The 10,704-nt window shown below is 35.7% G+C and overlaps 1 pseudogene across 1 annotated transcript; it reads right to left on the bottom strand.

Moving 5' to 3' along the window:
* Positions 1-7,310: 7,310 nt before the first annotated feature.
* LOC143618417 (small ribosomal subunit protein uS13z/uS13y/uS13x-like) lies at positions 7,311-9,897 on the bottom strand (annotated as a pseudogene). The gene is made up of 4 exons (XR_013151005.1): positions 9,814-9,897; positions 9,078-9,234; positions 8,092-8,280; positions 7,311-7,569 (listed from the first exon to the last, which is right to left on the bottom strand). The product of XR_013151005.1 is annotated as a small ribosomal subunit protein uS13z/uS13y/uS13x-like (transcript).
* Between the last annotated feature and the right edge of the window lie 807 nt (positions 9,898-10,704).

The raw sequence follows: 10,704 nt of genomic DNA, 5'->3' as shown, positions 1-10,704 counted from the left end.
CAACAATATCGGTGATCGCAGTTTTTGCGTTGTTCTAAATTTTAAGATAACCTTATATGTTTTTAAGACTGTATTTCTCCGATTCTGATCCCATTGCAATGAGACTTTTTCAAGGACGAAAAAAAATAAGTGTGGGGATATTTGATATAACGTTTAATATATATAAATCCCGTGTACATTTTATTTATTATTTTATTAGTTTTGTTCGTTTTCTTGCAAGATTTATATACTACTAACATGGTTTTGTATTTTAGGTTCCGGGTTTCAATTGTGGTGAAAATAGGGAGAAAAATGAGCGAAAACGAGCTAAACCGGAGAACCGGACCATCAGGAAACAAACCAGACCAGATCAGGAAGTGAACTGGACCGGGACCAAGTTAATTGGCCACGCTGCGCAGCTAAATAAGGGTCTTTGGTAGCGTAGCGCGGCCAATTTGCCCACGCTGGGCGGCCAAGGAGGGGTGTTTTGGTAGCGTGGCGCGAGCAAGCTAATTTCTAGAATATTCCGGGTTTTGGGCTATAATCACTATATAAACACCCCTAATCTTACCCTTAAGGAGACGAGAAGTTGCTAGCCGAATTTGGAGAGTTCACGAGCTTAGGATTGCTACTTTTGGCGACTTTGGAGTTGAAGAATCATCCGGTGGTGCGCGCATTGTTTGAGGACGAAGAACACGGGTTTTATCTTTTGTTTTCTTTCGTTTTCTTTATTATCCGCCATGAATTCTTATTTGCTTGTTTTGTTTAAACCTAAGATGCTAGGCTAAAGTGCATGAATTGCCTATGCTTAGGATGAACCTATTTTGATGTTTTGATTTGACTTTGGGATTATTTATCGTTATGGTTTAGTAAAAGATTTATCTATAATTAGTTGATGCGTATGAATGCTTAGGATTGCTTGATGAGTTTTATTCCATAGTTTTCCTTGATTATTGTTTGTCATATGATAGGATTGCTATTAGGTCAATTACTTTGTGTTTTTGATTATTTTATGATTGATGTCATGATAAGATCATAGGAATAATATTGTCAGATAAACTTAAGTGTGCTGCTAACCTAAAATCTGTAAAGTGTTAAGTTATTGATAAGTCTTTACTATTTAATCTTGCTAGATTTAGTTCTTCGTAAGGAGTCCGTCTAGGGTTGATTATTTATTATTGTTTATCAAATCAATTAAATATAGTAAATTGTCTTTGATTTCCGCGCTGTAAGGTAGGATTTCGTTATAAAGGAACTAAATTATAAATAATTGGGTGACCGTAAGGAAACTTGATTTTTAATACTGTTGTGCGTTAAAACTTGTTAGAAACCCATAGGTGCCACTTGAGAAGGGTCAGGGGTCCTGCTAGGGTTTTCTTTTAAGTATCTATTTTATGATCCCAGTTCATAACTAAACATTTTTCCGAGTCACAAGTTAATTATTTAGGGGAGTCTAGCCTGGGTAGTTTTCTCATCATCATCTTATTTTCATAACAAACTTTGCTTTCGTTTAAATCACTTGTTTTCTTAATTATTTTTTAATTATAGTATTAAATTAGTATTTTAAATAACCCCCCCCCCAAACAAATATAATTAATAAGTTGTGTTTTGTAGACGAGTCTAATTAGCTAATAAACGTAATTTAAAGAGTCTCGTGGGTTCGATATCCGGACTTACTTAGCTTTACTAGAGTCGATCGGTTCACTTGCCGGTTAGTAGTTTAGTCGAGTTTTAGAGAGTCTAGAGTATTACTTAGTATTTATTTTTAGTTAATTTAGTTAATGAATATTAAACTACTTCAAGCACATCAATTACCTTACCTGTCACGTGACTTTTGTGTTCAAATCAATCAGCCCAGATAGTTTTTGTTTGAAAATCATCTCATCTAAAACCATCTCGCACGTGAATTTTGATCTTGTTTTCATCTCTTACGTGAGATTTCAAAAAACTTCAAAAAAAGTTGTATTTTGTGTTTTGTGAAATTTATCGTCTCAGATGAATTTCAAGTGAATTTAGTCTTTTGATATAAAATCCATAACAATCTTCATCTTCATCGTCTGGCCATGAACATAAAACCCACTTTCCGACCACCGGCACCACCACTGTCACTCCACCGCCGTCAAAAACCCACCTCAAAGTCCACCACCATTCCACCTGCCGGCAAAAACCCATCACCACCATTCCACACGTCGGCAAAAACCCACCACCACCACTACTCCACTATGTAACCAATACTCATGGAACTTCAAAAAAACATAAATTATAATTGAAATTTTCAAAACATACATTAAAATCTTAGTTTTAAAACGTTGATATGTAATTCTTTTTGAAGTAGACATTTTTAACCAATCTTTTGTAAAAGAAAATAAAACTTAAAAACAAGAAAATAAAACAACTACTGACATTAAAACAAGTTTAGGGTTAACTTTAAAATAACTATAACTTTCAGGATAAAAAGCAAACTTATCATTAAAAAATGGAGTACAAAAACATCGAAGTAGTGGGATGTGCAGATCTAAGATCCCTCCACTCTTCTTTATCATTATCAACTTCAAACCCTAAATCCCTAATTATGCACTCCATGTGGCCGCTTCAATTGATAGAATCATGAAAGCTTATCCATTTTCAATAGGAAATGCCCTGAAATAGTCTGAATCGCCGGAAAATTGCTTTGAATCTGGCCGGAAGTTACTGAAACTAAGGCCGATTGGCGGCAAAGTGAGATGGGATCGGAAGCAGAGAACAACGAAGATTGTTAATTATTTTTTGATTAAAAATTAAAAAGAAAAAACATTTACCGGTTCACCGGTGGTTAATCTGGTCCATCTTGATCGCAATCCGCAAAACCGACCAGCTTTTTAGAAAACGGCCCAAATAGCATGAACCGGAATGGTGTGTACAGCGGGTCCCAGTCGAACCGATCGGTCCGGGTTTCAAAACATTGATTATATGACACGTTACAGTTGACAATTGAAATGGGATTGGTCATTTGTTGGTATTTCTGATAAGAAACAACATATTTCAGTTTTTGTTTGGATTGAGGCATACATGGAATTGACATCTTCAATTATTTGGTGTTTTGAATTTGGAATTTTACTATCTTTGCAAATTGACTTTCAAATACAATACACATATTTATTAAAATTTTTCTTAATTTGATAATTTATTATACACAACTCCGCGTATCACAACGGATTATAACTTACAACTCCACGTATCGCACGGGGTTATAACTTAGTGACTTCATCAATGGTGGATTAATGATTTTTTACATTTTCCCTCATGAACTAAGGTCATTTCTAACATAATTCGCATATAAATCAAGCTCATTACTTTGGGTGAGCAAAATATTTACTGAATATCAGATTAAAGCAAATTAAAAGTTAGTCAAAACCGGTTTAGCCCAAACAGGTTTAACTTTGGAACCAATTAATAAAGAGTAAAAATGATTAGTTTGTCTTTTAAACCGGTTTTCAACTGGATTGCATCAGTATTAACAGTTTCAACTAAGCAGTTGTTAAAACGAACTACAAACCACCAGACTAGACGTGCACAAAAAAAACGGTTCCGGAACCTAACTGGTGAAACCGAACCGGTTCCAGTTCCAACCCGGTTGGAACAATACCCGGTTTGGGTATTTTTGTACCCGAAAATCGTACTCGGTTCTCCTATTTGTATGTCAGTAGCAGTTCCAACCCGGTTCCTACCCGGTTCTTAATTGGAACCGGTTTGGTTCGTACCCGGAATAACCGGTTCTGACGGGTTTTTTTTGAAGGGTCAAACAAAAGTCAAACTAGCCGTTGGAACCGGTTCCAACGATAATATAGCCGTTGGAACCGGTTTTTTTAGACACCAATTAGCCGTTGGAACCGGTTCCAACGGTAATATAGCCGTTGGAACCGGTTTTTGAGACAATAGATCCGTTGGAACCGGTTCCAACGGTAATATAGCCGTTGGAACCGGTTTTTGATGCCCAAACCTATATATAACTTGTTTCCATTACTTGTTTCACCACCAAACTCAAAAACAAACTACAATACTACTCCTTTAGCAAACCCGTTCCTTTACCCGACCATCCAACTAAATATTATTATGGCACCCATCAAAAAAACTAACAACAAGGCTAAGAAGAGTGTTTTTGTTGCCCCCGTTCCTGTTACGGAGGACCCAAGGGTTGTTACGGTAGTCAACCATAACCGCAACCAAGACATATGGAAGAATTGGGATTTGATTGTGGATGACGAAGGTTATCAAAAGGCTCGTTGCAAACTATGTGGTTCAATATTAAAGCACGATTCCAACTCTACTTTGAGAAAGTACATCGAGAAGCCATATTGCAAGGCGTTGAAAGGGATTGGCGCGACCGATCAAATTGACTTGGGTAAAGATGGTACACTATTTCGTTACAACACGACTCAAGTTCAAGATAGAATGGCAAAGTTCGTTATTCAACGAGGTTTGCCGTTTAACCACTTTGATGACCCAGAGTTGACGTCGTTGATTCGCGAAACTCTACAACCGAGATACACACATGTAAGTCGTACTACCTTAAGACGTCATTGTATCAGGTTGTGGGAGTGTGCTAAAAAAGAGTTAATCGAGTCTTTTCATTCTTTAGAAGCCATGGTTAGTTTAACTACCGATGTTTGGTCGGCACCACACGGGTTGCCCGAATCATACATATGTGTCACCGCTCATTGGGTTGATCCGGTGACATGGCAATTGATGAAACGCACCATCGCTTTTGAAAACTTCCCGTTCCCACATACCGCCGAAAAATTGTTTGAATTACTTGATGAAGTTATAACGACTTACAACTTGAGAAATAAAATATTTTCGATTTCGTTTGACAACGCTTCAAACAATACTAAGGCGGCTGAAAAATTTATCATTAAATATTCACCACCTTGTTTCGGGGATTTTTTTCATGTCCGATGTGTTGCACATATCATCAACTTGGTTGTTCAAACAGGTCTTGACAATGAACACATTTGTGATGATTTAAAATACTTTAGACTTATGTTACAAGATGTCTTCAAAAGTGGTAAAAGAAGACATCTTGAATATAAGAACTATTGCAAGTCGGTTGAAAGAAAGTATTTGGGGCCGAATTGGGACGTTCCAACCCGTTGGAACTCAACTTGTCATATGTTAAAGTGTGCTTTTGCCCAACGCCAAACTTTACAAGCTTTTCATAACAATCTTGTTGAAGAACGCGAGGCCGATATGTTTCCGGAAAGTGTTTGGGTCCAAGTCGGTTATTTGTTGGAGTATCTTGATGTGTTCAAAAAGTCAACAACAAAATTATCGGGAGTCTATTACCCTACTAGTTGTTGGGTTTTGCAAGAATTGTACTATATGTCTTGTGTTTTTAAAAGCTTTGCGGAGAAGAACAAACTCTTCGAAAATATTGTTGCGGTGATGAAAGAAAAGTTCATAAAATATTTTGAAATCATACCGCCGGTCTTTACTTGTGCCGCCGCATTAAACCCCTATAGGAATGTTAATGGGGTTGAAACAACGATTGAGGAAATATTCGACAACTTAGGTATGCACGAGATTGACCCGAAGTTTTCGACGGAAGCGAAGGACAAGTTCAACAAAAACCTTCAAGACCTTTATGACCATTATTTTCAAATGTATGGTCCAAGCACGAGATCGTCTTTTGTGAAAAAAACAACAACTGGTAGGCCGTGCAATGACCCACTTATAAACTTGATGAATGGGATTCGTGAATCGGCATCTAAGAGGCAAAGAGGAAACACACCAAGTAGCGAACTTGGTCGATATAGTGGAGCAAACTATGTTGAGGGCGCAACAGTCGACGAAATTCGCAATATTGATTTGTTGGCTTGGTGGAAAGGTAAACAAAACGAATTTCCCATTCTATCCGCCATGGCTCGTGATTTGCTTGCCGTACAAGCCTCAACGGTTGCTTCCGAATCGGTTTTTTCTCTTAGTGGGAGGGTGTTATCTATGTGAAGAACAAAGCTAACTCCCGAGTCTCTAGAGGTTCGCATTTGCCTAAAGGACCATTTGGATGCGGTGGATCGTGTACAACACAAGGCGAACTTTGAAGACGAAATACCAATAGAGCGTCATATTCATGATGAGGAGGCGGAGGACGGGGTTTCTTCCGATAACGAAGACGAGGGTGAAGACGAGAATGAAGACGAATAAGAGTTGTAATTATTTGTTTTGGTAAAATTATTTGTAACTTGTTCAACTAATATTTAGTTTTGATTGGTTTTATTATAATTACTTTTGTTACTCATGATTAATTGTTTGTTACTTTTTTAATAACGACGAACATTTTATTCATCTAAAAAATAACTATTACAAACATTATTAAAACATAAACGATACTAAACATAACAACTAAAACATAAAAAACAAAGTCCGTCGTTTTAATCCGGGAATACTTATTTTTGGGTTGTAGAGCCGGACTACTCTCCCACTTCCGTTTTTTTAGCTTCCAATCTTCTTTTCTCTCGACAATACTTATTCGTATGTTTTCGTAATGTCGAGTTGGACGCTGCTTTAAGAAACTTCGAGCAATATTTGCAACGTGCCAACTCATGTGAGTCGGTCATGAGACACAAATCGTAATGAACCCAAACATCGGGGCATCTTGTTGTTTCGATCACCATAACAACGTTATCATTGGTTGCCATTTGTTGTCGGTTTAAGGTTAATTGTGGTTTGGAGTGTGTTTTATAGTTTTGGGAGTGGTTTAACAAGTACACAAACAAACCTTGCTATTTATAGAAAGAAGATAACCTATTTATAGTTAAAAAACCGGTTCCAACGGTCAAAAACGGCTATATAGCCGTTGGAACCGGTTCCTAACGGCTATAATGTTTAAATTTCAAAAAAAACCGGTGGAACCGGTTTTTACGTAAAAACCGGTTCCGGTTCCACCCTACCCGGTTCCTAAAAGTTTGCATTTCTGGGCATCGGTTCGGGTCGGGAACCGAACCGGTTCCTGACTGGAACCGGTGTCATTTTGTACCCGGGGTGAAAAAAACCGGTTCCGAACCGGTTCGGGTTTTCAAGGTGAACCCGAATTGTGCACGTCTACACCAGACCAGATCAAGACCAAACCAGGTTTCTCCCAAACCAACTGCTAAGTCGAATATGTATCGACTTAGGAACCGGCTTCAAATCCCAAATTGGTTTCTATGGGCATCCTACTAAGCATGTTGAGTTTGACGGGAGCCTAAAAATAGTGAGCTACTATAATTATAATTATCACGCATGGTAATGATAACAGTAATAGCAGTAAAGTAGTAACAATGAAAGTTACACTAATTGAAAGTTACATGAGTTAAAAAACAAGCTAACATGATCAAAGAAAATAAGACTATAATAATAAAACCGTAACATATCTTTGACCCACCCAAACATTCAAAACTGATAGACAATAAAAATTCATGAGAATATCTAAAACCCGAACATAACTTGAATTTAAAAAACACATAAACTTATCTTTTCTTGGACACACCAACAGTCTTTCCCCTACGACCAGTAGTTTTAGTATGCTGTCCACGCACACGAAGGCCCCAGTAATGACGAAGACCACGATGATTCCTGTCAAAATTCAATCCTTGCCCGTTAAAGACATGTAAACAAACCAAACGCTCAGTGAAATGCTGGCAAGAAGTTCGTTTATTTAATAAACAAACAACCATAAACGAAAACACAAAATTTTGTTTATTTAGTTAAATAAACAAACATGAACACATATCCTATTTATTTATGTTGTTCATTTATATAAATTTGCTTGCTTCGTTTACGCTTGTTATGCTTGTAAATTACGTTAGTCTGTTTGTGAATTATGTTCTTCTGGCATAAACATAAACGAGCATGAACACCTTCACTTTCTTAACAAACAAGCATAAACAGGGAAATCAAATGTATATTTGTTTTTCCGTTTGTTCGGTTAAAGTTAAAAGAACTAACATGAAAAAGCCACGTTCGTGTTCTCCCATTTGTTTACAAGCCTACCCATTAATAATTAACTTCCGAATAAAAAATAATTAACATTATAAAACAGAAACATAACCCAAATCGAGCAAACTATAATAATAAAGTTAGAGAGTTAAGACCGACCTGATCTTCTTCAACCGCTCAAGATCGTCTCTCAATTTCATGTCAAGATCATTTGATGTGACTTGCGAATATTTCCCATCTTTGTAATCTTTCTTCCTATTTAAAAACCAATCGGGGATCTTAAACTGGCGTGGATTAGCAACTATTGTCATTAGGTTATCAATCTCAGCACTTGATAGTTCTCCAGCTCTATAATTACAAGTGAGTTAAAAAAACATCAGTTAAACATGTTTGTATTTGTAATAAGATTATAACATCACATACTCAAAATTTAGATATAACAACCACAACATGTGATTTCATTAGGAGTGCAAACGAGCCGCGCTGCTCGCGAGCTTCTAGAGCTAGAATCGATAAAAAATCTCGAAATGAGCCAAGCTTTTTCGAGCTCAAACCGAACCTCAAAAAAAGCTCGTTTAGTAGGGTCGTGAATGTGGAGGTCTAAATCAAAATAAGATTTTGTGTTCTTTTCATGACAATTGTTAATAGAAAATAATTTGTTTATTACAAGTTTTGAACTCATGATCTATATACTTTAGTAACAACCAAGCCTACCACCACACCAATACACTACTTTGAGTTTATTTTACCCATTATAATATAATCTATAATTAATATATGTTTATTTTACCCACTGTAATTAATATAATTAATATATCTAATTTAAGTTTATTTTACCCATTATAATATATCTATAAATAATATAAGTTTTGGACTTTGTGGCCTTAATTAAGTGTGAGCCTAAAGTCCTATTTTTTTTTTTTTGCTGGCCCACGGGCCACCACTGTTGTTTAGGCTTGCCAAACCTTGTGTATTCATTTTACACTACACAACTGAGCTCGAGCCGAGCCTAGGCACGTTAATAGATTTTTATAAAACAAGTTAAAAGAGTTTTATAAAGATAATTTAAAACTAGATAAATTCATAAATTCTATAAAAATAATAACTTCCTAACAAACAGTGATTATAATCGAAATGTGAATGACCTCTTGTTCATGTCGACGTCAGCCTTTTTGCAGACGATGTTAGCAAACCTCCGACCAATACCTTTGATAGAGGTCATGGCAAACATGATCTTCTGCTTGCCGTCAACGTTGGTGTTCCACGAAGAATGTGCTGAAAGTCTTCATTTGCCACTAGCGACTAAGTATTAATCAAATCAGCAATTAGTTATAATAATAATAATAATAATAATAATAATAATAAATAATAAAATATTTTTCGCTTAGACATATTGTGTGGCCTGTGTCAGTGTGAAGTGTCAACCTGAGAATACATAAGTTTTCGAGTTTGTGTTTCTTGCTACCACAAACATAGCTCGTTTAACGTATACTAAACTTCATTTTAAAGTTTCAAAAGCTTCATATTTGAGCGCTTTAAAGTTGCTTTTGCTTTTTAAAAATCAAATAAGCAGTTTTTTAAAGTTCATTCAAACAACCCCTTAACTCGAGCAAATTTTCTATTCAGAAACATTAGTTGGAATGACTAAAACTTTTGATACATAGGAAATCATACTTGATAAAGCCGGAAGTAATTTAGTAATCAGTATTACTTTAGCAATTTAGTGAAAGTTTCTTTAATTTTCTTAAAAATGTTAAGAATAATCATCTATAACGTTTGTACCATTTGAAAATTTATAAATGTAAGTAAACTCACATGAATAAACAAAATATCACTTTGAGAAAAAACACATCAAAAGTATTCTAAACACTCATGATTTACGTTTGAAACTATTTCGAAAAACTTATCAAGAATTCTATCTTCGAGCACTCCTGTAACATCAATTTCTGCTCCTCCCTCCTCTCCCTGGTAACCCAAGAACACACCGAAAACACTTCAACTTTATGCCCTCTGCTGGATGTCGACGATTTGCACGGTTATGTTCGGTTCGGTTATTAGGCGAAACCTAAACCGAAATCAAAGTAATCGGTTATTTGAATATGCAAATCGTTTAGTTTTTGGTTTTCCGGTTTTTCGGTTTTCAGTTAATTTCGGTTTCGGTTCGGTTATTTTCGTTTTTTTTATTCAATTATATGTTGACATTGCAAAAAAAAATTAAAAAATGAAAATGCATATTTTTATCCTGTATAAGAACATGTTATAGTACCATAGTCCACATATATATTGAATTTAAAAAACAAAAACAGCCACATGCTACGTGAAATTATACGAATATAAAGTTGCTAAATAGAGCTTAAAAGTTAAAAAGTTTAGTCTTGATCTTCATTCATCATCTTATTTATTTATCTTAAAAGTTTAGTCCATTCCTCATCATCTTGATAATCTTTATCATTATCAATCAGTTCGGTTCGGTTTTTTTCGGTTTTTTAAAAATGGATAACCGAATCGAAACCGAAATTTAATTTTTCAAAAAAACAAAAAATTAACCGTTGGTTAATGCTTCGGTTTGGCTTTTTCGATGTGATTTTTTCAATTAATTCGGTCTCGATTCGGTTAATTCGGTTTTGTGCTCACCCCTAGTCGACACCACTCGTTTTTATATTTTGCCCAACATTTTAAAATTTTTAAAAGTTACAAGTAATCCCTCAAATCTTGAGTTTTATAGTTGGACACAAATTCATAAATATCCTTATTTTAGTTCATACTCAGCAC

This window comes from Bidens hawaiensis, unplaced genomic scaffold, assembly GCF_021521415.1.
Source record: "Bidens hawaiensis isolate Kalapana, Puna unplaced genomic scaffold, B.hawaiensis_p1.1 tig00074585_1, whole genome shotgun sequence".
Classification (NCBI taxonomy): Eukaryota; Viridiplantae; Streptophyta; class Magnoliopsida; order Asterales; family Asteraceae; genus Bidens; species Bidens hawaiensis.
This window is presented reverse-complemented; position numbering and strand designations above follow the sequence as displayed.